The sequence below is a fragment of the Ursus americanus genome, chromosome 32 (assembly GCF_024610735.1).
Source record: "Ursus americanus isolate L20-20 chromosome 32, mUrsAme1.1.p, whole genome shotgun sequence".
Classification (NCBI taxonomy): Eukaryota; Metazoa; Chordata; class Mammalia; order Carnivora; family Ursidae; genus Ursus; species Ursus americanus.
In genome coordinates, this window is record NC_142158.1 from 11,487,013 (window position 1) to 11,514,602 (window position 27,590).

The window sequence follows — 27,590 nt, forward strand, 5'->3', positions numbered from 1 at the left end:
CCTTCTGCTTCAGTAGGACCTGCCTGTTTTCCCAGAGTCACAGGGAGAAGGGACTCCTCTCTGGGTGGCTCTCACTTCCCCCTTCCTCCTTCACTCAACATCCACCAGACTCCTGTTGCGGGTCTGTTCTGGGCAAGGAGCTCTGCCACACACTGGGAACACCAAGATGGACAGCGAGGCGGTCCAGCAGGAAGACAGTTACAACCCGGTGTAGAAGGTGCTGGACCCAAGAGAAGCCCAGAGTCCATGTGAGCACATCTGATCAGAGCCTAAACAGGCAGGGTGGAGCAGGAGTCAGGGAAGTCTGCCTGGAGGAGTGTCCCTAGTGCTTCCATCCATTCAACTGTTACTGAGCACTTACCATGTGCTCCCGCTGCTCTGAGCGCTGGCTTAGAGCAGTGGACCAACACATGAGGTCCTCCTCACTAGAAACTCACATTCCGGGAGGAAGGAACCTCTAATGGGCAGAGGACTGTGACAGAGTGACCACATGACCAGGGAGGCCTGAGGAAGCGATGTTTAAGCTGAGACCTTAATGATAAGATATCCGGGAGGGTTTCTCAAGCAGAGGAAATGGCCTGCAATGACAGGCTAAGTGTGCTACTGGGGTAGGGGGAAAAGACCAGTGTGGCTAGAATTTAGTGGCCAAGAGGCCGCGTGAAGGGACTGAGGTGAGAGAGATAAGCAAAGACCAGATCACACATGGCTTTCTAGATTACGGTTACAAGTTTGCATTTTATCGTAGGCACCATGGCAAATCACTAAAGGGTTTCAAGCCAGACAGTGACACGCACATCCAGGCTACTTTGTCAGGCGAGGCAGAGGGAGGAGAGAAGGCGGGAAAGAAACAGGACGTGCAAAGGCCCTTGGAGAGACGGCCTCCTGTGTGGCCGGGCACAGAGCACCAAGCAGGATGGAAGGAGGTGAGGCTGGAAATGTGGGCCAACGCCAGACTGCCACGGCTCCCGTGTGCTGCTGGAGGCCTCCCAGCAGGTCTGACATCATCTGGACTCAGGAACCTCAACTCACTGGCTTTGGGACTGGTCAGTGGCGTTCGAGTCCTGCATTCCCCTCCCCAGACAGCAAGGACCCAGCCCGTGGAATAAATTCTCTCTTCAAAGACCCAGAATGCACGCTGACTTTCCGAGCTACTAAAATGCACTGGTAATCTTCACAGTTGTACACATGAAACAAGGGTTCTCATTCTCCAGATTCCAAGGGTGAAGTAGAGGAGACCAGCCCATCATTTCTATGGCATCTCACAGGAATCACTCACTTCCCTCTCCCAACTCTAGACTTCTCCTTTGGCGGCTCCTTTTCAGGTGTTGTCCTGCTTCTTCTTCCTCCTCGTACTCCGGGCCGTTTCTCAAAGCACTGGCCACCCCTTCGCTCTGCAGCCCCACCCGTGTGGCTATCTCCGGCTATCACTGCTCTATGGAGAAGTCCCGAACCCTCTTCTGTGGTTCTGTCCACCCGCGGAGCTCCACACCCACGTGTCTGGCCTGCTGCTCTGCTGGATGTCACACTGGCATCCCAGACTCAATGGGGTCGAACTGCTCACCATCTTCCCCAAGCCCTTTCCTTCTTCGGAAGTTCTCCTAGAAAGTGCAGCCCCTGTTCCCCCTAACTAGTGTCCTGAGTCAGGCTCAACTCTCCCCTCTCCCTCATTCTCCACACCCTATTGACCAATTAAGGCCCTTCTGTGTTATTCCCTCCATGTCTTTGGAATATATCCCCTCCTTCCCTCTTGCATGACCGCCTTCCTCATGACAGCAGTCATGCGTCTACACCATTGCGAGGGACCGACAGCTGGTTTCCTCCTTCCTGTCTGCTGTCATTCTTGAATTTCTCTGTGTGCTTCCTCGAGGCCCAAACACCATCTCTAAAGCTGGCCTTATGCTGCTTAGAGTACAAAGAGGCCACTAGATTTGAATTTCCTCGGCTTTCCATCCCAAAATTTGACCAGCAGAGATGAAAATGTGGAATATGAGAAATAGCAGCAAGCAAAACAGTAGTGTTCACGACTGTAAACGTACAGTCTGAGTTTTGTAACTAATTGTATGTAAACGTACAATCTGAGTAGCTACTGTCCAACATGGTGCACAATAGCCACCTGAAGCTATTGAGCCCCTGGCTTATTACTATTCTAAATTGATGCACTATATATGTAAAAATATACCCTTAAACGTCTTTCTACAAAGAAAAGAAGAATGTAATTAATTTTGGTATAGAGTACACATAAGAAATGATACTACTTGGGATGTTTTGGGTTAAATAACATATCTCGTCAAATAAAACCTACCATTAAAATACATTTCATTTGTTTCTTCTTGCTGTTTTTAATGTGGCTACAAGAAAACTTTAAATTATATATGGGTTATATAGCAGTGTATTTCGATCAGACAGTGCTGGTCTAAATAACTGGGATAGTGGCAGTGAAACTCAATGTAATTGGCAAGAAATTCTTCCTTAAGAAAGCAATGGAATGCAAAACTGAAAAGACAAGTAACCCAATGGAAAAATGGGCACAGGATCTGAATGTACGTTTCTCCAAAGGTAGACAAGTGGTCAGTGCTCAACACCATAAAATGCAAATCAAAATTACAATAATACCCCACTTCATTCCCACTAGGATTGCCATAATTTAAAAAAATGGGAGGGGCGCCTGGATAGCGCAGTCGTTAAGCGTCTGCCTTTGGCTCAGGGCGTGATCCCGGCGTTCTGGGATCGAGCCCCACATCGGGCTCCTCCGCTATGAGCCTGCTTCTTCCTCTCCCACTCCCCCTGCTGTGTTCCCTCTCTCGCTGGCTGTCTCTCTGTCACATAAATAAATAGAATCTTAAGAAAAAAAAAATGGGAGACTACAAGTGTTGGGGAAGAGGTGAAAAAGTTGGCACCCTTGCACGTTGGTGGTAGGAATTTACAATGGTGCAGCCTCCATGGAAAACAGTTGGCAGCTCCTGAAAATGTTAAACACAGAGCTACCACAGGACCCAGCCATTCCACTTCCAGGGAAATGAAAACGTATTCACACAAAAAGTTGTGCAAGAATGTTCACAGCAGCATTGCTCATAATAGCCAAAAAGTGGAAACAACCAAATATCCATCAATTGACAAATGGGGAGGGGCACCTGGAGGGCTCAGTTGGTTAAGCATCTGCCTTATGGCTCACGTCATGGTGTCAGCAACCTGGGATCAAGCCCCGTGTCGGGCTCCCTGCTCAGCAGGGAGTCTGCTTCTCCTTCTCCCTCTGCCCCGACCCTGGCTCATTCTCTTTCTCTCTCTCTCTTAAATAAATAAATAAAATCTTTAAAAAAATTGACCAATGGGGAACCAAAATGTGGTGCATCCACACAATGGAATAGTATTTGGCAATTTTTAAAAAAATGAAGTACTGGTATGTGCTCCAACATGGATGAAATGTTGACAACGCAAGACCACATAATTATGATGCCTTTTATATAAAATGTGCACAATGGGCAAATCAGGAAACAGAAAGGAGATGGGTGGTTGCCTTGGGCTTGGAGGGGCTGGGGGGAAATGGGGAGTGACAGCTAAGGGGCACAAGGCTTCTTTTTGGGGTGATGAAATGTTCTAAAATCAGTTGTGGTAGAGGTTGCACATGAAACAGATTACAGCTGTTTCTGGAAGGGAACTTGACAGCGAGGGGACAAGAGTGTCCCTGTATATATATTTTTTACTACATATCCTGTGTGTGTACTGAATTTTATATCACATGTAATGTAACCTTTCCACAAGCAAATAAATAAAATAGGACTTTATGAAAAATCATATTAAGAATGACAAAGGAGTCGTAACTCCCAGTTCAATAAAAATTCAAAATGTATTAAGAAACCCAGTTAAATGTTTATACCAATACATATGCAAATCTAGATGAAAAGGATAATGTTTATGAAAATATAAATGTCAAAACTGACTCCAAAAAAAGGTAGAAAACAGGACCAGGCTAATCACCAGACAAGAAATTGAAAAGACAGCTGAAAACATACCTTCCCCCCTTAAAAAATAGCATCAAGTTCAGATAGGTTTATAAGTGAGTTCTTCCAATCCTTCAAAGAAAGATAATTCTTACATATAAACTCTTTCCAGACATAGGAAAATATCCAAGACTTCCCCACTCATTTAAAAGGGATAAATGTCAGTGCACTAAGATAGGCATAAGGGTAATGAAATGGAAGGGGGGGCACGGAGAGAGGCTACACACCAGGGGTTTGGTGGGACCCACACTACGGGTTCTACCTACGGATTTTAATTGGTTGACTTTATTGCCAACATTTTAAAAATGGGGCATTGAGGTGGGGGGGTTGACGCACGGGTGGCTCAGCTGGTTGAGCTTCTGACTCTTGATCTCAGCTCAGATCTTAACCTCAGGGTGGTGAGTTCAAGCCCTGCATTGGGGGCTTATTTTTTTTTAATTTAAAATTTTTTTTAATTTATTTATTAAAAAAACGACTTTTTTTTTCAGAAAAAATCAGACTGAAATAAAACATATGGAGCAGTTGTAATACAAATCACTAGAATGGTTATATGTTTAATTCCTATAAATCATTCGTGATTTGTCAAGCACTTAGCACAAACCAGGACCTTTTCATACTCTTTGTTTCTCAACAGAAGAAACACACAAACTTAGGGTATAAAGCAAGAGATATGAGTAGCCAAATATAAAGTAGATGGACAGATTGATAGATATCTGAAAGATACACCTTCTAGCAAAAATGGGATCCCATTTTTATGTACCAGATAGACAAAATGTAAAGCGCTGATGATCAGTGAGAGCAGCGGTGAGAATGTGAAGCTGGTGCGACCTTTTTGGAAACAATTTGAAAATACTTACTAAAAATTTAAATGAGGGACACCTGGGTGGCTCAGGCAGTGAAGCCTCCAATTCTTGATTTCGGCTCAGGTCGTGATCTCAGGGTGGTGAGATCGAGCCCCACATGGGCTCCACACCCAGCACGGAGTTTGCTTGAGATTCTCTCTCTCTCCCTCTGCCCCTCCCCTTGCTCGTGTACACATGCACACACCCTCTCTCTAAAATAAATAAACTCTTTTAAAATAAATACATTAAAATAAATAAAATAAAAATTTAAATGAGCACACCTTCAGACCCCAGGCAATTCATTTCTCTCTGTCTATCCTATAGAAACACTGGAAAATGCATTCAAATAGTCATGATACCGGTTTGCTATTGAGCCTAACAAGTTACCACAAACTAAACAAGTTAAACCAGCACAAAATTTGTTATCTCACAGTTTCTGAGGGCCAGAGGTCAGGTATATTTTTGTTGGGTCCTTGGCCCTGGATCTCACAAGATTGAAGTCAAGATGTCTCCCTGTGTGTTTTCTTCTAGTGGTTCCACTCAGGCAAGATCTGCTTCCAGGCTCCCTTGGGGTGTTAAGAGAACTCATCTCCTTGCAGTTGTAGGAGGGAGGTCCTGTTTTCTCCCTAGCTGTCAGAGATGAGCCACTCTCAACAACTAGAGGTCATTCTCAGGTCCTGGGGGGGGTCATGTGACCTTGCCACACGACCCTCTGTCAGCACGGTCACATTTCAGATCTCTCCCTTCAGAGATCCCCTTTTAAAGGGTCCTCTGTTTAAACAGGACCACCCAGAATATTCCAAATCCATTAGCTCCAAATCACAGGAGTTCTGTCCCATCCTCCTCATAGTGCAACAGGGGTGGGAATCTTGGGACTATCTCAGCATTCCACCTGCCACACCCACGAACAAGGATGTTCCTGCCAGTAGTTTGTGAAAATGAAAGCTTAGGAACAATTTAGAAATAAACTATGAATCAGGATACAGCCTATCCATCTGTACTACAAAATACTGGGCCGGCTGCATTGTTCAGTTGAACGAGACAGATCAGTGTGACACAAGTTTAAAAAAAAAGGCAAGTAAGTTACAGAACAATACATACAATAGGATCTTATTATGTAGAAATAAATAAATACTGACTTCCTGCCTCTATACTTGTTCTCAGGCCTCAGAGAGGCCTTTTCAAAATTCACATCTGATCCTGTCACCAGCGTTGCGCCCACCCTGCCCCCTGGCTGAAAACCTGACCTTGGAGTCCCAAGTTCTTAGGGTAAAGCCTCAACAAATCTTTATCCCGGCCTACCCGCATCTCTGCTGCTGTGCTCTGAGCCCCTACCAGCACACTTCTGCCCAAGACGTCTTAGTTGCCCATTTCACCTGGCTAACTCAGGTCCGTTGTTCAAAACTCAGTTCAAATGACACTCTCCTTGGCCCAATGCCCCTCCACCCCCCAGAGCAGCCAGGTACCGTTACAAGATCTCTTCATGTTCCCTCATTCTTCCCACAGTTTGTAAGTGTTCGTTTACTGTTGTGATTATTTGCTGGATAACTGTCTCCGCCAACAGACACTAAACTCCACAAAGGCAGGACCCAATCTGGTTTTGCTTATCGCCGCATCACCCCAGTGCCTGGTACTCTGCCTGGCATAAAGTAGCAGCCTAACCAATCTGGGCTTCACGAAACAACAAATGAACTCCCTTCTCGGTCTCCAGATTCCCCTTCTAGAAGCTTCGCCTTCCTGTGTCTGTCCATCAGACATCCCCTCATCTGTGTGCATCTGTCTCCTAGCACTCAGCGTCCTGTACCGGACGTTTGCTCACAGTCCAAGCTTCCCTACCAGACTGTGAGCTCCTCCCCATGGCAACCAGCCCAGAGACAAACCCAGTAACCTAGCGATGGGTGAATGGAAGGACGACAGCTCTGCCTCTCTCTTATCTCCATTACTCCTCTGTGGGTGTCCTGTTTGGGGGTGGCCTGGGCTGATGAGGCTCAATGCGGCTGGCTGACACCCTTCCAGCAAGGAGGACTGGCACTCTTCAGACAGAGCTCTGGGAGAGGCAGACTCGCTGTGGTGGCTGGGGTGGGGTGGGGCGGAGGGAGTCCCAGTCAGGAGGAAGAAAATGGTCAGTGGCGAGTGTGGCAACAGGCAATGGGAAGTGTAGTCAGCATGGAGGAGGCCCAAAGCAAAGGGCAGGGCAGCTCACCAGGCAGGAAGGTCCCTGAGAGCAGACCCTGCTCTGAGTAAGAGATCAGAGAGGGACCCCCGGAGGGCCCATTGCAGGACAGGGCCCGGCGCAGCCTCCCGGCTGGATCACAGGCCATAACCCAATCCCCTCGGCGTCACCTTGGCAAACACAGTAGTGTCCTCTGCTCCTAAGATGGTACTCCATATACCCAAATGGGTGACCTTGAGGAAGGGGCTCTGGGACCCAGTCCAATCAGGAGTCTTGTTTTCCCAAGATAGTCAGAGGGAGGAGGAGCCTACGCCAGCTAGACAGAAGACCAACGTCAACGCCCACATGGCTGAGTATCCCGTCCCAAGGGCTAGGCTGCAACGCTGAGAACCGGAAGCAAGAAAAGTGTAGAGCAGAGCGCCTGGGTGGCTCGGTTGGTTAATCGTCTGCCTTCGGCTCAGGTCACCAGACCTGGGCTCCCTGCTCAGTGGAAAATCTGCTTTCTCCCTCTGCCTCTGCCCATCCCCTGCTCATGCTCTCTCTCTCTCTCTCTCAAATAAATAAAATCAAGGAAGGAAGGAAGGAAGGAAGGAAGGAAGGAAGGAAGGAAGGAAGGGAAGAGAGAGAGAGAGAAAGAGAGAGAAGAAGAAAGAAAGAAAGAAAGAAAGAAAGAAAGAAAGAAAGAAAGAAAGAAAGAAAGAAAGAAAGAACAAGAAATCTAGAGGACCTACTTAAGGACCTCCTGCCATCATGGGCAGCCACCACTCTATTAAGCCTCCCCGATCCCCAGCTAGAAACATCTCCCTCCTTTCTCCTCCCACCAGGTCGAACCATTTGAAACTGCTGACAGTCCACTGTGTTTGTCCCACAGGAATGGCAATTTCATATGGCTCGATCTAACACACCAAGGGCTTTTGATGGCAGAGCCTCTGTTGTTTTCATTTGTTTCTCTGCCAGTCTTGCCATATGGTAGATAAGATATATATGAACAGAAGAAGTTGTTGGTTTTATGAATTTGATTTTTCTCTGCCATGTAAGTCACCGGTCATTCCTTAGAAGGTTACGCTAAAGCCCTTAAATGAAAATCAGTGTGTGTACAGCCCTTTATTGTGTGCAGTGCGGCACCCCTGCAGTCAGGTATAAACACGAAGAGAAAGGGAACTGAGATCAGCTAAGAATGTATCGGGGCCACTCACTGTGCTTTTATTCACCCATTGATTCACAACGACAATCTTGAAAAGGAGATTGTTGGTCCCATTTCAAAATTAGGGAATGAGCCTAAAGACCAACTTGTTTTTTAAATATTTTATTTTTTTATTTGAGAGAGAGAGAGAGAGCAAGTGTGCACACGAGCAGGGGGAGGGGCAAAGGGAGAAGCGGACTCCCCGCTGAGCAGGGAGCCCAATGTGGGACTCGACCCCAGGACCCTGAGACCATGACCTGAGCCGAAGGAGATGCTTAACCGACTGAGCCACCCAGGCCCCCCGTGAGACCAATCTTAAATATAAACAAATAACACATGCCATTAAAAAAGTAGGGACCCAATCTCCCAGATGTCAAGGCAACAGAGCGAACATCACAGAACTGGTACAAATGAGGACACGAACTCCGGTCTACGTCGTTCTAAGGCAGATGATCTTCCCACCTTGCCACTTAAGGAAATTTTCTTAGAAAGCATTTTGTTCATACCCAGTGAATGAGCACACCCTAGAAACAGATGAGTTCTCCTGGGGGAGGACAAACACACAAACACAAGCTGACAACAATGAAGAAATTACTGAAAAGTTAACAAGGTGCCTCCTTAAAGATTCTCAAGCATTACAGTTCTCTGTTTTTGTAAAAACAGCCCATTCTTGTGTGAACTGTGCGTGAGTCCTGTGTACTTCTGGCAAAGTGTCGTTCCTCCACACTTGTCCCGTGTGCTCCAATTTCATTTCCGTGCCTTTCTCTGGTATTGGGAACTACGGGCTGGGCGTCTATTTCTGGAAAGGAGGCTCCTTTCGAGGCAAGTCTGATACGCCATACAAATTGAGGTGCTTGAAACACTACTGATGAGTCCTTCCACAAGGGCCTTGTTTCTGAGGCCGTCCTCATTTCTGCATATATTAATGTTGAAAAATATCCGCTTCCTACCCTCCGCACCCAGCAAACAGCCCTCTTGTGCTTGATGTCGCCCGTCTGTGAAGGACGAGAGATGGATTCTACCCTGGATTCCAAGCCCTGAACGCCAATGCTTTCCGAGCAGTTTCCCCTGCTCCTGCCTGGTTCTGCATTCTTGTCCTTCTGGGCCACCGGAGTCTGAAAACTGAAGAGCTGCAGCCACGATATAGGGCAGGAAGGAACAGAAAAGTGAACGTGTGCAGAGCAGAGAGTCCAGAAATGAAAATCCTGAGGGTATGCAACGAACTCGTGCCATGCAAACTGCTGAGACCCCCACCCCAGACCCTCCAGTAAGGACAGGCAGGTCAGAGCACATGTGTCGGAGTTTGGGGAGTCGTCATGCCCAAGTCACTTCACGCATTTAATGGGCACCACGTGCCAGGTCCCCCAGCCCAAATTCTAGGCACTGGATCATGCTCTCCCTCTCTTAAAATCCATTATTCTCCATTGTGCCTTCATTCGGATAGATCAGACTTCTGGAATCTAGACCCGGAATTTGCAAAACGAAGGCAAAAGCTAAAAAAAACACAATTAAGGTTATGCAAAGGAACTTTCAAAATAAGAATTCTTCCTTAGTGAGCACGTGGGGCATCCTAAGAACACGAGCCTTGTCTTTACTGCCCTTATTGGACGAAAGGGATGTGCTGCACACATCAGGAGGCAGCGGGAGTGGCGAGCTACCCAGGATTGCAAAAGAAAAGTCACTGCCAAGTGATAAAGGGAAAGGAGAGGGAAAAAGAGCCGTTCAGCACTTTAAAAGCAGAAAAACAAAGCACTGTCCCCGCCCTCCCTGCTCCATCTCTCAGTTTCCTTGGTGAAATAAAGGTGGGATTAGAATTAAATAAAGCCACTCAAGTTTCTCCTTGGACTCAGTCTATGCCACAAATAATCCGTTTGCTGCCTGGGACCTTATCTGAAGTTTCTGTCTTCAGTTATCTGTGTGTGGATAAGAGAATCAAAGGAAATTTTCACTACCTGTTTCAGCTACTGGGCTTGGGTAGAAAGGTGGACTCCATTCCTGCAAAATAAAAGAACTACTTAATTTTCTAAGAAAATTTTCCCTTTGAAATAATTAGAAGCAGGGGAGGGGGGAAGATGCGGGCGGGCGGCGGGCGGGGGGGGGGGGGACCACAAGGGCTTTGGAAAACCGTGAAGCACAAGAAAGAGCATCAGGACAGCAGGGTGACAGGTGAGTCAGTAGGGACATCTGCCTCAGCCCCAAGGAAAAGAACACATGCAGAGAAAGCAGCCCAAGGATTCCTGCGTCTCGTTGAAATAAATCTCAGTATTTCAATCATCATCTTAGGGAATTGTAATCTAGTTCTATCTCTAAATAAAATTATTCTTCCATTACCTTTTTTTTCTTTTTTAACAGGGTTCCCCCCCAAAGCAGAGCCCAACACGAAGTCTGAACTCACGACCCTGAGATCAAGACCAGAGCTTAGATCAAAAGTCAGACGCTTAACCAACTGAGCCAGCCAGGCACCCCGCAAATAAAATTATTCTTAGTCGGCCTCAATTTTAAGAAGATACTGGCAGAGACAAAGGCATTAATTAAACAGAAAGCAAAGTGACAAAGAAACTTCAGAAAATTTGGAAATGATTGACTTATTTTGTGGCTCCCTCCTCAGATGCTGATACCCACCTAGAAAAATCCCCTTCTCCCTTCTCTCCTTATCCAAATAGTTAAGGAGACCATGCCCCATTCTTTCACCTTTCACTCTCCATGACTCATGCAACAAACATCCAATCTCCGTCCCAGCCTCAGTTCTTTGCCAGTGTCAAGCAAAAGCTAAAAGAACCCACCTCTCTTTGTCTCTGTCTCCCTCTCTCTCAGTTGTCTTAGGTATGGGCCAGGAGCCTCCCTTCAGCTCCTCTTCGTGGAATAGCTGCACCAACACAGTCTCGTCACCGAAAGCTGACAGGAAGGAACTTTCTGCAAAATATCAAGTAAGTAATACACACCACACAGACGCGCTTTAATCTCAAAACTGTCAGAACTGCTCCTAGCAAGCTTTTCTACTTCCAGGAAACACCAACAGCAACAAACAACCGTATTGTACAAGAAAACAAACAAACATCTGGAGTTGCTGATGTAGGACACAAAAATGAGGAGATGCAGATCCTCGCTGACATGGCTAATAAGAAACCTCTTCTATTTGCCTCCCCTGCACCAATAAAATATAGGCAAGGATGGTGTAATAATTGCTAATATTTACTGAAGCACTCGTCATGTGCCAAACTCTGTGCGGACTGTTTCACTGAGGCCTCACAACGATCCTACGAGGTCGGTACCATTATTATTCCCATTTTACAGATGATCCGCTGAGGCTTACAGTGTCTAGGAGGTGGCAACACCACTCTGCATGCAGTCTTCCTACAGGACCCATATTCTGGTTTTTTGTCAGATTTTATTTATTTATAATAGAGAGGGAGCACACACAAAAGCAGGGGGAGGAGCAGAGGGAGAGGGAGAAGCAGATTACCCGCTGAGCAGGGAGCCCGATGAGGGACTCCATCCCCGGACCCTGGAATCATGACCTGAGCCAAAGGCAGACGCTTAACCGACTGAGCCACCCAGGCACCCCTGACATAGCCCTTTCTATCTTTACTCCCCAGTAAAATTTTTTTAATGTTAGTATTTCTAATAATCCAGATAATTATATTTTTCTCTGTTTCTGCACGTAACCATTAAATTTTTTTTGCCAGTTAAAATATTCGCAAAGAGGAAGTTTTTGAAGTCTTTCAAAGAATATATTAACAAAAAATGGGAACAACATTAGTGTAGCTAATACCTGACGTTTATTGAATGTTTATTATTTTCCAGTTGCTAATTTCAAAAATGTCAATGTTTTATCTCATTTTTCAGAGCAGCTCTAATATTATTCTCACATAATAGATAGAAAAATAATGTGTGGAGGGGCGCCTGGGTGGCTCAGTTGGTTAAGCGTCTGCCTTAGGCTCAGGTCATGATCCCAGGGTCCTGAGATCGAGTCCCGCATCGGGCTCCTTGCTCAGTGGGGAGTCTGCTTCTCCCTCTACCTGCTGCTCCCCCTGCCTGTGCTCTCTCTCTCTCTGACAAGTAAATAAATAAAGTCTTAAAAAAATAATGTGCGGAGAGGTAAACTAACTTGCCCACTCCTGTACAGGTAAGAAATGCGCATATCTGATTCTAACGCAGGCACTTTGACTCAAAGTCTGTCTGCGTCACTTTATGCTACGCTGTTTCCCTGAGTCTCTTTTTTTTAATTTACATTTTTAAGTCAATTTGAGCATAGCTGACACCCAATGTTACCTTAGTTTCAGGTACACAACACAGGGATTCAGCATCCCTGTACCATGCTGTGCTCACCCCAAGGGTAGCTCCCATCTGTCACCATACGAAGCTATGTCATTATCACGACTATGTTCGCTGTGTTGGGCCTTTCGCTCCCATGACATGTTCGGCCATAACTGGAAGGCTGTATCTCCACTCCCCCTCACCTATTTTTTTGTTGTTGTTTTAAAGATTTTATTTATTTATTCGACAGAGATAGAGACAGCCAGCGAGAGAGGGAACACAAGCAGAGGGAGTGGGAGAGGAAGAAGCAGGCTCATAGCGGAGGAGCCTGATGTGGGGCTCGATCCCATAACGCCGGGATCACGCCCTGAGCTGAAGGCAGATGCTTAACCGCTGTGCCACCCAGGTGCCCCCCCCTCACCTATTTTGCCCATCCCTCCCTCCGCTTCTACTTTCTAACCCTCCTTTGCAAAGATGACCTTATTTCCTTCCCCAGCAATCCTGAAAACTCAGGGAAGTCTGACTTGAGTTTCTGGAAAATCGGAATGGAAGGGCTAGAAACTATCAGTAGAACACACATCGTGTGGCCAAACATTTTCGAATTCTCCTCCATTTTACTCAGTGGCTTAGATAGAACGAGCTGGTGGCAAGTAACAAGAAGCAATTGAGGTCAGGTCAGTCTCCTGAGTCCTATCCTCTGCTCTGTCCCTCGCAGTCAACATTAGGGAGACATTAGAACTTAGTGGTTAAGAATATGGGTCCTGGGGGCGCCTGGGTGGCTTAGGTGGTTATGTGTCTGCCTTTGGCTCAGGTCATGACCCCGGAATCCCAGGATCGAGCCCTGCATTGGGCTCCCTGCTCAACAGGGAAGTTTACTTCTCCCTCTCCCTCTGTGAGCTCTCTCGCTCTCCTTCTCTCTTAAATAAATAAACAAAATCTAAAGCAAGCAAACAAACAAAGGGCTATGTCAGGTGTTGGCAACCTTTCAAAGCATGAAGTCAAGGTTCTGATACTTCGCACAGGGACTGAGAAACCGGAGTGGGGGTGGGAAGAGGACCATGGGTGGTTGCTCGACTCTCCCAGCAATGAGAGCAGCAGGAGGCCCCAGTGCTGTATAAACGGAAGCTACTCATCAGCGCACCTGCTTGTGCGTGATATATGAAGTACGCACACTCATGCACGATAGATTGCGCCTACACAGTCTGCCAGGGCTCATTCAGTGACCGACGGGCAAAGTCTGTACTGGAGACCATATACCTCAGCTTTGTCTCCCAAGAGCTGATGATCTATGGAGACATGGGATAAATAATCATGAAAATGGCTCCAAAATACATATTAGAGAAGGAAAACAAGAAAGAGCTGGTATTAACAGCTCAGGGGTAATGGGAGAGAAACGGGGAGGGGGTGAAGCGAGCCAGGAGTTGGGATAGTCTTGGAGCAGCAATGACAGGGCTCCTGGGGTAGAGTGGCCCTTCGGCCTTTGTCACATGCATGTTTGAGAGATGAAGCACCAGTGCCACCTCTGTTTTTATGCTTTCCACTCTTGTGGGGGGGATTTTCAGCCTTCTTCTACCCAGGGCAAGTCCCGCAGGAGTAAGCGCCCAGTAAACAGCTGGCTGAATCGATAAATGGGAAAGGGTTCTGTTGGTGCATTTATTCAAAATGTTTTTGTTTATTCAGTAAGTCCTGTGGTGCTTTTAAAGTATGTCCATAAATTCTTTGATGTTCTTCCCTTCAGAGAATGGAGCCTAATTCCCCTCCCATTAAGTGTGACTATATTTAATCACTTCTAATAAATACTATGTAGCCAATATACCTGAAATAATGGCCCTCCTGAGATTAGGACATACAAACAATAGCAGTTTCCTTGTTCTTTCTCTTGAATTACTTTCTCTGAGGGAACTCAGCTCCCATGTAATGAGGGTACCTAAACAGGCATCTGGGAAAGTTCACATGGGGTGAATAGCAAAGGCCTCCCGCCAATGGCCATGGAAGGGAGCCATCTTAGAAGAAGAGCCTCTACCCAGTCAAGCCTTCAGTGGACTGGGAGACATCTGGCCTGCAACCTCACAGGAGAAGCACCCAGCTAAGCTATTCCAGAATTTCCAACCCACAAGAAAACTATAACATAATAAATGTTTGCTGATGTGGGGTGCCTGGGTGGCTCAGTTGTTAAGTGTCTGACTCAGGTCATGACCGCAGTGTCCTGGGATAGAGGCCTGCATTGGGCTCCATGCTCAGCACAGAGTCTGCTTGCACCTCTCCCTCTCCCCCCCACCGAATAAGTAAAAATAAAATCTTTAAAAACAGTGTTTGTTGTCTTAAGCTATTAAGTTGTGGGGTCATTTGTTATGCAGTAATGTATACCTAATACAGGATTCTACCCTACTAAGTACAAGGCTTTGGAGATACAACGATATGTAAGGTATGTCTGTCCCGCCCTCATAGAGCTCAACCTATTAGGCAGCATACAGAGAGACACATGCTCTCATAGAAAGAATGAGGTGCTGATGAGCAGGAGATCCAGGGAAGCACAATGAGGGTCATCCAGCCCAGTATAGGAGGTCACAGCTAAGTGATACCTAAGCTTTAGACCAAAGATAAGCAGAAATTATCCAGATACATCAGTCTGCTAGGGCTGCCATAGCCAAGTACCACAGACTGGGTGGCTCAAACAATGGAAATTTATTGTCCTCAGTTCTGGAGGCTGTAAGTCTGAGATCAAGGTGTCAGCAGAGTTGTGAGGCTATAAGGTTGTGGGGCTGTGAGGTAGGGATCTCTTCCAGGCCTTTCTCCTTGGCTTATAGATGGCCATCTCCTCCCTGTATGTCTTCCCATCATCTCCTCTTTATGCATCTCTGCATCCAAATTTCCCCTTTGTATAAGGACAGTAGTCATACTGGATTAGGCCCCATCCCAATGACCTCATTTCACTTGACTACCTCTGTAAAGACCTGATCTCCAAATAAGCACACACTCTGAAGTACTAGGGTTAGGAATTCAGCATATGGGTTGGGGAACACAATTCGGTCCATAGCACCAGGTGAAAGCCTATGAGGACATGGGAGAATAGTTCACGCAGATGGATTAGCTTGTCCTAAAGACTGTAAAGGCAAGACATAGCATGTTAAGTTGGAGAATTATGAGTGTAAAGTGAGGGAATATAGCAAAAGCTGGGGCCAGGTCATATAGGGTCTTACAAGCCATGTTAAAGCATTTCCATTTTATCCTAAGAGCAGTAGCAACCATTGAAGAGTTTTATGCAGGGAGGTCACATCACCAGGCTTGCATTTGAGGAAATTCGCTCTAGCTGCCTGGCTGAGAATGGATCGGCAGGAGCAAGAATCCCCACAGGGAAGAGCAGTTAGGTTACTGCAGGCCGCCGGCAAACGAGGGTGGTGGTAGTGATGGCCTGGGAAAAAGCAGAACATTCAAGTAATTATAGAGTGAGAGGCAACAGTATTTATTGAAGAGCTGTAGTGGGAGTGGGACAAGAAAGAATCAAGGATGATGCCAAGTCCCCTGGCTCGGGCAAACAGGTGGATGGCCCGTGGTAGCCTCCACAGAGAGAGGATGCAAGAAAAGGGTTTGGGGTAAAGAGGACCAGTTCATTGTCAGACCTTCTGGGTTTGAGGTTAGTGCGAGCCCCACAGACTAGCTGGTTCCAAAGCAGTGAAGAAAAAGCTGGTCTGGAGACAGATACGTGGGAGCCATTCACATCAAGCCGATAATTGAAGCCCTAATAATAATGAGAGTGCCTCGGGCAAGAGCATGGATCTTTGGAGAGCAGCAACCTGGAAAGACAAAGCATAGGCCAGAGAGATAGGAAGAAAACCAGGTAATCAAGAGAACAGATTCATTCAAAAGATGGCAGTCAGCAGCAAATTATGCTGAAAGTCAAATAATAGGAACTGAGATGTGCCCCTTGAATACAGTGACCAGGATATTGTTGATGACCTTGGCAAGCACATCAATCTCAGTGATGCTCATTTGGAGTCTATAAAGTAATCTTAATAGTCTTAAATATATTAAAAAGATCCTTCTTGGGGAGTGAAGCATGGGAGACTATGGACTCTGAGAAACAAACTGAGGGCTACAGAGGGGAGGGGGTGGGGGAATGGGATAGACCGGTGATGGATAGTAAGGAGGGCACGTATTGCATGGTGCACTCGGTGTTATACGCAACTAATGAATCATCGAACCTTGCATCAGAAACCAGGGATGTACTGTATGGTGACTAACATAATGTAATAAAAAAACATTAAAAATTTAAAAAAAAAAGATCCTTCTTTCTTTATGAATGGATAAAAGGGGAGCTTCTTAGCCACCAGTATCACCCCAAAATCCCTTTGCAAGCAGGTACCCCACATTGGATTGGCAGAATGGCTCCAATATTTCCTAAGTCCAATGGAGAACTCACTAAGACAGCCCTGAGACAGGACTAGAGGAACCTACTATTAAAATAAAAGGTGAGCTTCAGAACAGCACCTCCACCTAACGTCCTCCTAGAACACAAGAAATAAATCCTCTTTCGGGGAAATGTGGGGAGACGACTTCATGTCTAGTGCTGTCACGGGTACAGGCAGGACCCTGTCCAAAAGGGCCCTGGCAAGCTTCTCTTTCTCTGGACAGCATAGCCTCTGTGCCTAAGTTTGAAATGTCTAACAACCCTGCCCTCGTTACTTGTCTCGTCCCTCTTCTGGAAAATAAGGATGACGATACAACTCAGCACAGAGGGCAGAAGAGGATCAAATGGGGTTACTCAGCACAGTGCTAGGTACATAGTAAGAGCTCAGGGAAATATTTTTGTGATAGTAAATAACATACTGTGGGTAGTATAAATACTATTTGTGCTAGATCCCAGGGACCCTCAGAAATCCTCCTTTTTGCATTGCAACTTAGGAGCCTGCGGGTCATTCTCACCCTCCCCTCACCACCTGCACCTCCATCACCCTGCCCTGCCCACACACTGCTCTCCAAGAACAGGAACTCAGTCTCACGATTCCTATCACACACCCAGCGTCCCGTGTGCCTGGCACATGGCGGTAAGTAAATAATGTTTGTGGAATGAGTTAATAAATTCCAAGTGTATCTACTAAAATGTACTTAGGGGAGTAGAGAAACACTGCTTCCAGGAATGGAAAAAGTCATGTATGAGGGAGTCACGGAAAGGCTGCTAAGTCTGAAGAGGAAAAGATCTGGGGCTCACACCATATTCTGGGTGAGAGGCATGGAGATCCACTCTTCAACAAAGTTCAGAGAATGAGCAAAGCAACAGAGCAACCTGACCGCACAGCAGGAAGAAAAGATAACAGCAGTGTGGGGTTTTGTTGGTTTTTTGCCCTTGCAGGGGAACTCCCTTTGTAGGCAACAGAACCAAGAGAGCAGTTACAGACAAATGCATATCTGTTGGTAATGCCGAGGGCTGCAAATTTCTATCACATCGTTAATCAGGAGGTGGAAGTGGCAAGGGTCTGGTGAAACAGTGACGATTTGGGAACACCAAAACACAAACAAACCCCCAACATAATCTAGCAAAACCCAACAAATGACATGACATTTCAGACCCAGCAGGAGACAAAACACAGACCCCCAAAGAGGAAGTGATGTATTCACCCTAGCCAAACAATGAAGTCAACACTTTGAAAGGAGAAAAGAAAATCAAGCACAAAGGGACAGCCGAAATTCCTTAAAAGAACATGGAGGGCTGTGTCTGAAAGGGCTGAAGTTAGCAGCATCCTAGCCCAATCCCTCTCCCTCCCTCCCTCCCTCTCTCTCTGTCTCTCTCTCTCTCTCTCCCAGTCAGCCCTTGTTGGCAGACACTTATGGGCTTTTAGGCTCTGGAATGACCAAAGAGAAGTTAAAGTCTCCCTCCCCTTACTAACAGAATGTCAAGCAAGCGACACAACCTGAGGTCAACGTGGAAAAGAATGGAAGCAGAGGGGGAGGGCATGTCACAGAGTGGCATAGTGGCAACGATGGCCCAGTGACTCCGAATGCTATTCAGTGGACGCCTAGAGTTGACAATAAGATGTAATCTTCCACGTAATGATGCTTTGCCGGAATAGGACCTCTTAATCCCAGTTATCTCAAAGAAACATAAACATTAATTAGGTGTTCCCAATGCCTCTAGGGGAATTCCATTTTCATCTTTCATTTAACTGAGAAACTGAGGTACAGAGAGATGAAGGAAATCGCCCGAAGGGTAGCCGTGTGAGTCAGCAGCCTGACCAGGAAGCCAGGGCTGTGACTCCTCGCTTCCTGGTTTCCTCTCTAAATATTAGAGCACATTCCCTTCTAGAGGCAGCTTTCCAGGAGAGAAGGCAAAGGAGCTTCAGGTCATCCTGGGGAGGGGCAAGATACCTGCCAAAAGGCGCACCCAGGTCAGCAGAGAACAAAAGTTTTTCTTCCAAGATGGGGCTCTCCCCTTCCTTTACCAGCATTGCTCAGCCTGGATCATCAAGTTACCTCCTGTCCTGACTTCGTCCTCCCTCAATGGGCGCTGTCCCCACGCGCCATTCTAAAGCGGCGGCTGCACGAATTAGCAGGACTCTGTCCCTAGAGCCCCAGAACCCAATTGTGCCCCAGGGTGTGCCAAAAGCTCCCCGCGTGTGCTGTGCATTGTAAAACGCTGGCACGTGCTTTGGCCAAGGATTTTGTCCCTCTTAACGGCCACCAGAAATTTTGTTTGGCCATCTGTCCCTCTAAAGCGAAAAAGGGAAAGAAAGCAAAGCAAAGGCTGTAATTGCTTCTTATAAGCCTCCAAAGCTGAGTGGAAGTTTAACCAACTTCAAGGAAAGTACACGCACACTACACCCCCAACCGTTTGAGGACTTTCCACTTTTTAATGCACCAGAGCCAGATTCTGGAGCAGAGGGACGGTAGCGATTATTCTAGAAGTTATATCATAGATGGTGTAACATTACCTTCTGCCCACTGGGATCTTGTCAGCCATGTGTGCCTGGTCTATTTTGAGACCCATCTGAGCCCGCTACCTGGGACAGGGGCAGTGCTGGCAAATCAACGTTCGGCTGACAGAGGTTTAACCCGCCTCATCTGGTCAGGAGCAGCAGCGAGAGCGAACCATCCCAGCAGCTGACTTTGTGGTTTGAAAGACTGCTTTTCCTTCAACAGAAAATTTCAAGGCATAAACTGCAATTGCAACCTAAATCAACCAGCTTTGGGAAGAAACACAGACACGCCTTTTTACTTGGATTTCTTTGTGATTCAGGCAAGAGGGCAAACAGTACCATATTGCTGAACTCTTTCCCAAAGGCAGGGCTGAGAGCCAGACTCCCCGGCAGGCAGGTGTAACAGGTGCTGGGTATGCAAAGGCCCTGTTCATTGTCTTGGGTTTACCTATGGGAGACACTGGCTTTTCTCTTTGCCCCTGGCAGGTAACCAGTTCTTAGGACCTAACCTCACACTATATTTTCAGCTATTTCCACAAATTATGCAGCTCCCTGGTCTCACTGGGGGGCGTTAGCTGCTTTAAGAGGCAGCATTCTAGTCTTCTCGCTGTCCTGTCCCTCACTGCCCACCGCCAGCCGCCAGGGTTGCTACCTGCCCCTTAGCACATGCTTTCTGCATGCTGCCTCACTGCACTGGACCCAGAAACCACTGTTGCTGGCCTTGCTGACACACGCCCCTTCCTCCCAACTCCCAAATATAAGTGGCTCCCTCTTACTTCTGCATCAAGGGAGTGGTGAGGATTTATGCAGCGCCTGGGAGATATTTTAAGATATCAGCCCATCTGACTGCCTACATTTGGTTTTTGTCTTCCTAATAAGAGAGGAGAAAGTGTTTATTTCTGGCAGACGATCGTCATAGATTTGAAGGAGGGGTGATTGGAAAGGCTTCACCTCCTTCCATCTCAAAATGAGAGGGACACTGAGGAAGATGACCAGATAAGTCCTCAGCTGATGGCAAAACAGCTGGAGGTTCTATAAAGAGTTTAGAGGTGAGAGTGAACCCAGATCCAAGCACTCGAGAGAGGCTAGCGGTGAAGTCAAACTGAGAAGATGCCCCATTTTCTTTAGCCTCCATATGTGTCCAAGAGTGGGATCTTTCGGCTTCCATATGTCATTACTGACTTAATAGCTATTGTGTGTAATATCCTCTTAATTAACTTCTACTTAGGCAAATAATAAATAATCTCCCTTTCTGTAGGACTCATTCGTCTCAAAAATAATTTCCCCTCTTCCTTAAGGTAGTAAGATCTAAAGAAGTCTTTCAATAGCTCCCCTTTTTTGATGACTATCTCTAGAAGGGAGAAGTTAGAAAGACCAGAATAATTAGGTTAAGTCATAACTAGCCCAGTGCCATCTGTGCGTTGAATGTGCGGGTGATCTTGGTAACGGTTAAGCCACTTATTAAACTAGTACTCACTGGGAAGCGATAAAGGAACAAGTGACTAATGATGGATGGTCTAAGGAAACAGCTGTCATTATTTGGGTTCAGTTTACACAATTCTCGCCTTTCCAAAGATAAGAATAGGCAGGTGCTTAAGTCATTAGACCCTAGAGCTGGTGAGGAGGCCCCACAGGGGTCCAAGCTCCTCTCGGAAGAGTGAGTGAGTAGTCTGTGCTGGTGGAGGATTTAGAGTCAGACCTAGGTTCAAATCCTCACACCGTCGCTTACCGGAGGCATGACCTTAGGTAAACATAACCTCTTTCAGCATCAAATTCCTCATCCGTCAAATGGAAGAATAATAGTATTCGCCTCCATAGTGTTGTTGTGAAGATTAGCAAAACATGCCAGGTGCAAAATAAGGGCTTAATCAGCAGCAAATAATGATTGGAGAACAAATAAAATGAAGAGGATTTGTTAATAAACATGAGACTTCCAACTAATCCTACCTCCAATTATGATTTGGACGCTTACTGTGTCATCCTTCACCCTGAACCCCACTCAGCAATGATGCCATCTGCTTGCTTGCTTGTGGTAATAATCCAAGACTAACATCCCTTAAAAAAAAAAAAAAAACACCCTGCTGAAAGGTGAGTGTATAGAGAGCAAGCAGAGAAACTTCGAGAATAAAAATTCACTCTGTATTAAGAGCCTTCTGAGACATTCTGAACAACATTTGCATTCCTGACAAGGTTCACCCAATTTTAAGTTTCTACTACTGTAAAAAGTTCCTGCAGAGATCTCTATCCTGGATATTTCAGGCCTGATAGTATGCATAGATCGGGAAAAGTCCTCTTGGCTCGGAGCGCCAGAGTGAGTACATTAAGTATAAAAAGTGGCGCAGAAGGTATGCCTAGAACTTCCAGTTCTGAGCGCCAATGATAAACCCATGAGTGCATTGAATTACCCCTGGAACCATTTTATCTCCTGTGGGATATACTATATAATGAAACAAAGAAATTAGTATGTGCTTCATAGAATAAGGCTAAAGGGAGAGAGAATGTGCTTTACCAAATATATGAACGAGAGCTTCTCACCTCACCTAGAGAGCTGGTTCTTGGCTTTTGTACCGCCCCCCCTACGTAAGAGCATAGCTCTATTTTTGGTACTCATTGATGTAAAACATACATAAGTATGGGATGATAGTATAAATTCAGAAAAGCTTTTCAATGCATTTGCAGCTTATTTGTGAATGACAAACACGGGCATTTGGACCGGCTGCATTTCTATGCCAGTGATTTTATTATTCGATCTACAGAAATTGTTGATGCACTAAAGCGTCTCTGACCCCTTGCAATAACTCAGTGCCCCCGAGGACGTATTCAGCCACCAACTGGGGCCACAGACTCGGAGCACAAACATGATGGGAAGGCAGGAAGGGATGCTCAACATATCCTGAAAGTTTTTCTGCAATTCAAACAAGGTGAGAGAAAACTACTTTCCCCTAAACCGCTGACCGTAAGAAGTTACTCTCATTTGGAAACTAGTTTCATCTCTATGTGCTTGGAAATCCCACCCATGTTACAGTTTCCCAGCTCCCTACAAAACAATAAGTATTGCCAATAAAATATTTATTGAATGATAATGATCTTGCTTATAACCTCCATGGTGTCTATCCCTTTAACCACATTCATGGTGTTGTCTTCGTGATATTTTGATAGTTTCCAGATGCAGGTACACCTTATATGAATAGAAAGAGGGGGAAAAAAAACCCCAAAGTCACTTAAAAATAGAACCAGAATTGTAGCTACCACATGTGTTTTAAATATATTACCCACACAATTAAGAATACAGTATTATAAACCAGCTCTATAAATCTTATAATAAAAACAGTAACACACCAACTCTTCTTAGCCACAAAGAGGCCCTTAATACTATTATTGATTCCATGATAATGTGGCTTTGGGATTGGCTTAATATTTTGTAGTAAGAATGTTAGCTAGCTGAGATAAATCGTAACACATCCCCTTGCGTGTACCTAAAATGGGGGGGGGGGGATCTTGTTGCAAGGCAGAAGCAAGCTCAGCATGAGCCTGCCTTCAGTATTCCTGCAAATCCTTTGGCTTTTTACTACCATTTAAAAGTGCTAAGAAAATTTAATTTTCAGACAGGGCCTCAGGCATTGTTCTGTAGACAACACAATTGAGATCTTTTGCCTTCAACTTCAGACCTAAACTAATCCAGGAAGAGTGAGGAAAGGTCTGTGTTGGTGTGAATACAATTTGTAAATTATAAGGTGCTAGCCTATGCAAATGTCAGCAATTAAAATTACTGATTACACTTCTCCCTGACCTTGACTCAACCGGTCAGAAAAAATAACTTTCTGAAACTTCCAACAAGAAGGTATTTCAACATTATGAAGAGACTTTTTTCCCTGGGAATATGCAGAAGTAGCGATAAGAGAATAACAAACTCTCGTAAGTATGGCAATTTATGTCATTTACGATCTTCATTCCCCTCCCCCCCGCCCCTGAAAAAAAATTGGATTATTTTAGTACCAGACACTATATAATTTCAGTGCAAATATTTCACTAGATATGTCAAAGACATGAGAATTCCTTTTCAAAAACAGCATTAATCCCAAGTCTACTTACACTTAAGCCAGTGACAATGATTCCTTAATAGTCTCTAATAAGTAAGTGTTCAAATTTCCCCCAAATGTCCCATATTTATTTTTTTATCAAATCTATCTTCAACTTTTAAGGATAGTGGCTGTTTTTAAGGAACTCAGCTGAAATCCCCTTACAGTTCCTCTTAGAAATATTTCTTTAAATAAGTGCTTAGTCATGGGGCATTTTATCACCGATTCAACAATCGCCCTAGGCCTTTACGGAGATGGGCCCACACCGCTCCACAGTAGAAAGCCTGCTGAGGCTTTCCTCAGTCTTTTCCCGTAGGGCAGCACTGCACAGTGCAAAGAGCTGAGAGTCAACAAACCTGAATTCTAATCTCCATTCGGTCATTAGATAACTGTATAACCTTGAGCAAATCCATTTTCTTCTCTGTGTCTCAGTTTCCAGGCCTGTAGAATGAAAGGGTCGGCCTGGGTCATCTCTACATTTCCTTTGGTTCTTAGGTTCAATATGTTTGATTTTATGTTTAATTAATTTCAAGTACTATATCTTCATGATGTTATCTGCAAAGATGGGAGCAGGTCTATTAGAGAAGAGAGCAGAGTATCTGAAATCATCAGACCTGTCAAATCCTGACTTGCGTTCCCTTGGGTAAGTCGTTAACCTTTCTAAGCCTCAATGTCAAATTGTATTACAATGATTTATCGTACTTACCCACCTCACCTACCAGACGCAAACTTCTTCGGAGCAGGATGTTATGTTTGTCTATCACCAGAGCCTAGTGTCTAGAACCTGGTACATGATACATACTGTGATAGAGTGAATATTATACATTTTATTCACTTATTATAAAAATCCGACCTTGCCTGTGACCTTTGGTAAGAGATGATTTTTTTTTTTTTTTGCTATGCTAAATTTCATCTCTTTGTAAATTGTTATATGCTTGCTTGCTTCTTCTGTTTTATTTTATGTTTGAGAGAGAGATCCGGGAAACTGGGCAGAGGTAGAGGGAGAGAATCTTAAGCAGGTCCACGCCCAGGGTGGAGCCCAATGCCAGGCTTGATTTTAGGAGCCTGAGATCATGATCTGAGCCTAAATTAAGAGTGGGACAGGTAACCCACTGAGCCACCCAGGTGCTCCTCCTTTTTTTTTAAAGTATACTTCTCTACACTCAGCACCAGTTTTCTTTTTCTTTTTTTTTTTTTAAAGATTTTATTTATTTATTTGACAGAGATAGAGACAGCCAGCGAGAGAGGAAACACAAGCAGGGGGAGTGGGAGAGGAAGAAGCAGGCTCATAGCGGAGGAGCCCGATGTGGGGCTCGATCCCATAACGCCGGGATCACGCCCTGAGGCGAAGGCAGACGCTTAACCGCTGTGCCACCCAGGCGCCCCCATTTTTATTTTTCTATAATGAGTTTTGCGGTCATTCTTTGGAGTCGTTGCTTAGTAGCTTAGTGCCAATTTAATAAAGCATTTTTATCAACTTCTACAAATCAAAATAATACAGCAGATAGTGTAACAGCAACATTATATATCAGATACATGAATTTTCTGATGAACGGAATGTTTACTGGGACTAGTTCCCTAAAAATGATCCTGATTCAGTTTCTAATAGAGCCGAATGGGAACAGCTGTGAATATTTCCTCAAATGGTCTCTCTCTTTTGTGTAAAGACACTGAATTTAGTTTATCATTTCATGACCCCCAATCACACTCAGGTACTATTTTGAAATGTGAACATTTTCCTTAACCGTGTTCAAATCTGGTGCAACTGTTAGAGCAGCATTTCCTGAAAGGAATACTAATCCTGAACATTCATGCTCACAAAAACCAGTGACTGGACAGACACATTTAGGAAAGCCTGCATACCATCACTTCTTGGCGATTCACAAACCCCTTAGCACACAGAAGATTCTGGAAAGTCTTGCTATAAAGCTATTTGTTGCATTTCTTTGTTGTATAACAAACTTGTTCATCTCAGCATTTTTCAAACTTCCTTATTCCATGTACCACTAAGAAAGAAAACTAGGACTCAAAGCTAAGATGCCATCAAATACGACATCAGAGATGTTAAAACTCAAAAACGTGCATCTTAGGTGAGAGGAGGTGTGGTAATAGGACCACAGAACCTTTTGTCAGACATCACCTACCGCCTCCTGAGGACCTAGCGTTCTCTGGAACAACACTCTGGACGCCTATGCTCTAGCCCAGAGCGTTCACAATTATTTCAGAGGAAGCAGGTAAAAGACTATGCTTTCCTATTAAGAAGTAAAAGAATAAGAACTTTGAAGTTAAAAAAAAAAAAAAAAAAGGAAATACCGGTCACCCGTTTTAAGTGTGAACCAGACCTTGTTCAGTTAAAAATTGCTAGGTCCGCATCAGCATGTTAACTGTCCAGCTGTCCTCAATAAGCATGTAAATCTCTTTAAATTAAGATGGCATGTAATTAAATCATTCAGCCTGTTGACGGGCTTCTCCACACAGGTAGTTTACTTTCACTTGAAGTAACCCATTTACCTCTGCAGAGCCCCACACCCTGAAGTGACTCAACTTCATAACACCACCATTAAAATCTCTAGCCCTTTACAGGCTAGGCTAGGGCGTAAAGCATCAGTAACTCTCCAGTGAGTCAGATGAAGTATGGGAGTGCTGGGGGAAGGTTGGAGGGCCTCGTAAATCTGCTTCCAGGGGAAGGGTGCGGTGCGTGGCCAGGGCTCCTCGGGCTCCCCTCTGCACCAGTGCACAGGCCTGGCCCAAGCCACCCGCGCACATCCTTCTCCATCTTGCCAATCTGAGCAAGACTCCTTCAGGGACAGCGTGTCCCTCCCCAGGCTGGCCCAGGTTCCCCATCTTCCCCGCACGCCTAAGTTCAGCCCCTCGGACGCTTCCGAACGTCTGAACTGCGCGAATCCAGCTTTCTGGACGCGAATCTGGGGGTTTCCCCGGGCTCTCCGGGCTGGCAGCACCGGCCAGGGCCTCGCGCCGTCCTTCGGGCCGGAACAAACAGCCCATGACCCCGGGAGGCCCGGGTCACCTTCACACTCGCCTCCGCCCCGCACCTCCCCCGGGGCCGGGGCCTGCCTCCCGCGGCGGCGCCCCCCTCGCCCAGCCCGGAGCCGCGGGGGGGGGGGGGGGGGGCTGGGGGGGACTTGTACGGGCTCCGTCGCGCTTCGCAGGGCGCCGCATCCGCCGCCGGGATGCTGGCAGCCGGGGGACGGCCTCGCGCGGCCCTCTCCTTATCCACCCGGCAGTTTCCATGGCTCCGCCGCCATCCTCCGCCCCTTCCTCGAGCAGAGCCCGGCGGCGGGCACGGGCCCGGCCCGGAGGGAGCCGCGGGGGGGGGCGGGTGCGGCGCGGAGCCCCGGGGTCCCGGGGCGGGGGCCGCGCGTCGTTCCCAAGCCCCGGGGGCACGCAGGGGCGCACCCCAGTCCTACCCCCCGGGCAGCTGTGCCACTTCCGCGGGCCCGGCCCGCCACCCCCGCGCTCGCCCGCACTCCAGGTCTGTTCCCCACCGGGCCAGGCGCCGGGGCCCCCGAGCGCAGCGCAGCCCCCGGCCCGGCCGGTTGGCGCGGGGGAGGGGCGCGGCGCAGGCAAAGTTGCTGAGTTGCCTTGCACGCTCAGAAGTTGCAGCTGAGACGGCAGCTTCCCGCCCCCTTCCTGGACTCGGCGGCTCGGAACACACACCCACCCGTCACCACCCGCTACCTGCCCTCGCCCCTGCGGCCCCGGCCCGGACTCGGCAGCATCCCCTCCCGGCGCCCGCGAGGAGCCCAGGTTTCCAGCGGAGTCGGGCTGGGGGCGGGCGCACCCCACCTCCCCGCTCGTCCGGGGGTTGGGGGGCAGGGAGGAGGGCGGGTAGGCTCCCCTCCACCCAGTCGCCGCGCGGCCGTGGTGCTTTTGCACTTTGCAAAGCTGAGAAGCCGGGCAGGCGTCGCCCACCGGCCCCCGCCAACCCGGCGGGGTTTGAGGAACGTGCACCGGGCAGCGTTCGCATCCCCTCCCGCAGGGGGGCTTTGCCTGGGCGGCGGGAGGGGCTCCGCTGGGGGCTGAGGTCGCCAACAGGTGCTCGCGAGCCCATGTGACCAGGGAGGGGCCGCGCAGGGGAAGCCGGGGGTGGGGGCGGGGGCGGGCTCCCTCCGGGTCCCCCGCAGAG

At 46.9% G+C, this 27,590-nt stretch overlaps 1 long non-coding RNA gene across 5 annotated transcripts; it reads right to left on the reverse strand.

Moving 5' to 3' along the window:
- Positions 1–7,653: 7,653 nt before the first annotated feature.
- Positions 7,654–27,375, reverse strand: LOC148107316 (uncharacterized). 5 transcript variants are annotated; one of them, XR_015722560.1, is made up of 7 exons: positions 27,143–27,375; positions 23,800–23,884; positions 19,380–22,542; positions 15,734–15,865; positions 10,980–11,109; positions 10,149–10,191; positions 7,654–9,689 (listed from the first exon to the last, which is right to left on the reverse strand). It is a non-coding gene; the product is annotated as an uncharacterized LOC148107316 (long non-coding RNA). The 5 variants fall into 5 exon arrangements; XR_015722559.1 differs by having other exon boundaries at positions 7,654–9,326; positions 15,654–15,865; XR_015722557.1 differs by having other exon boundaries at positions 15,654–15,865.
- Between the last annotated feature and the right edge of the window lie 215 nt (positions 27,376–27,590).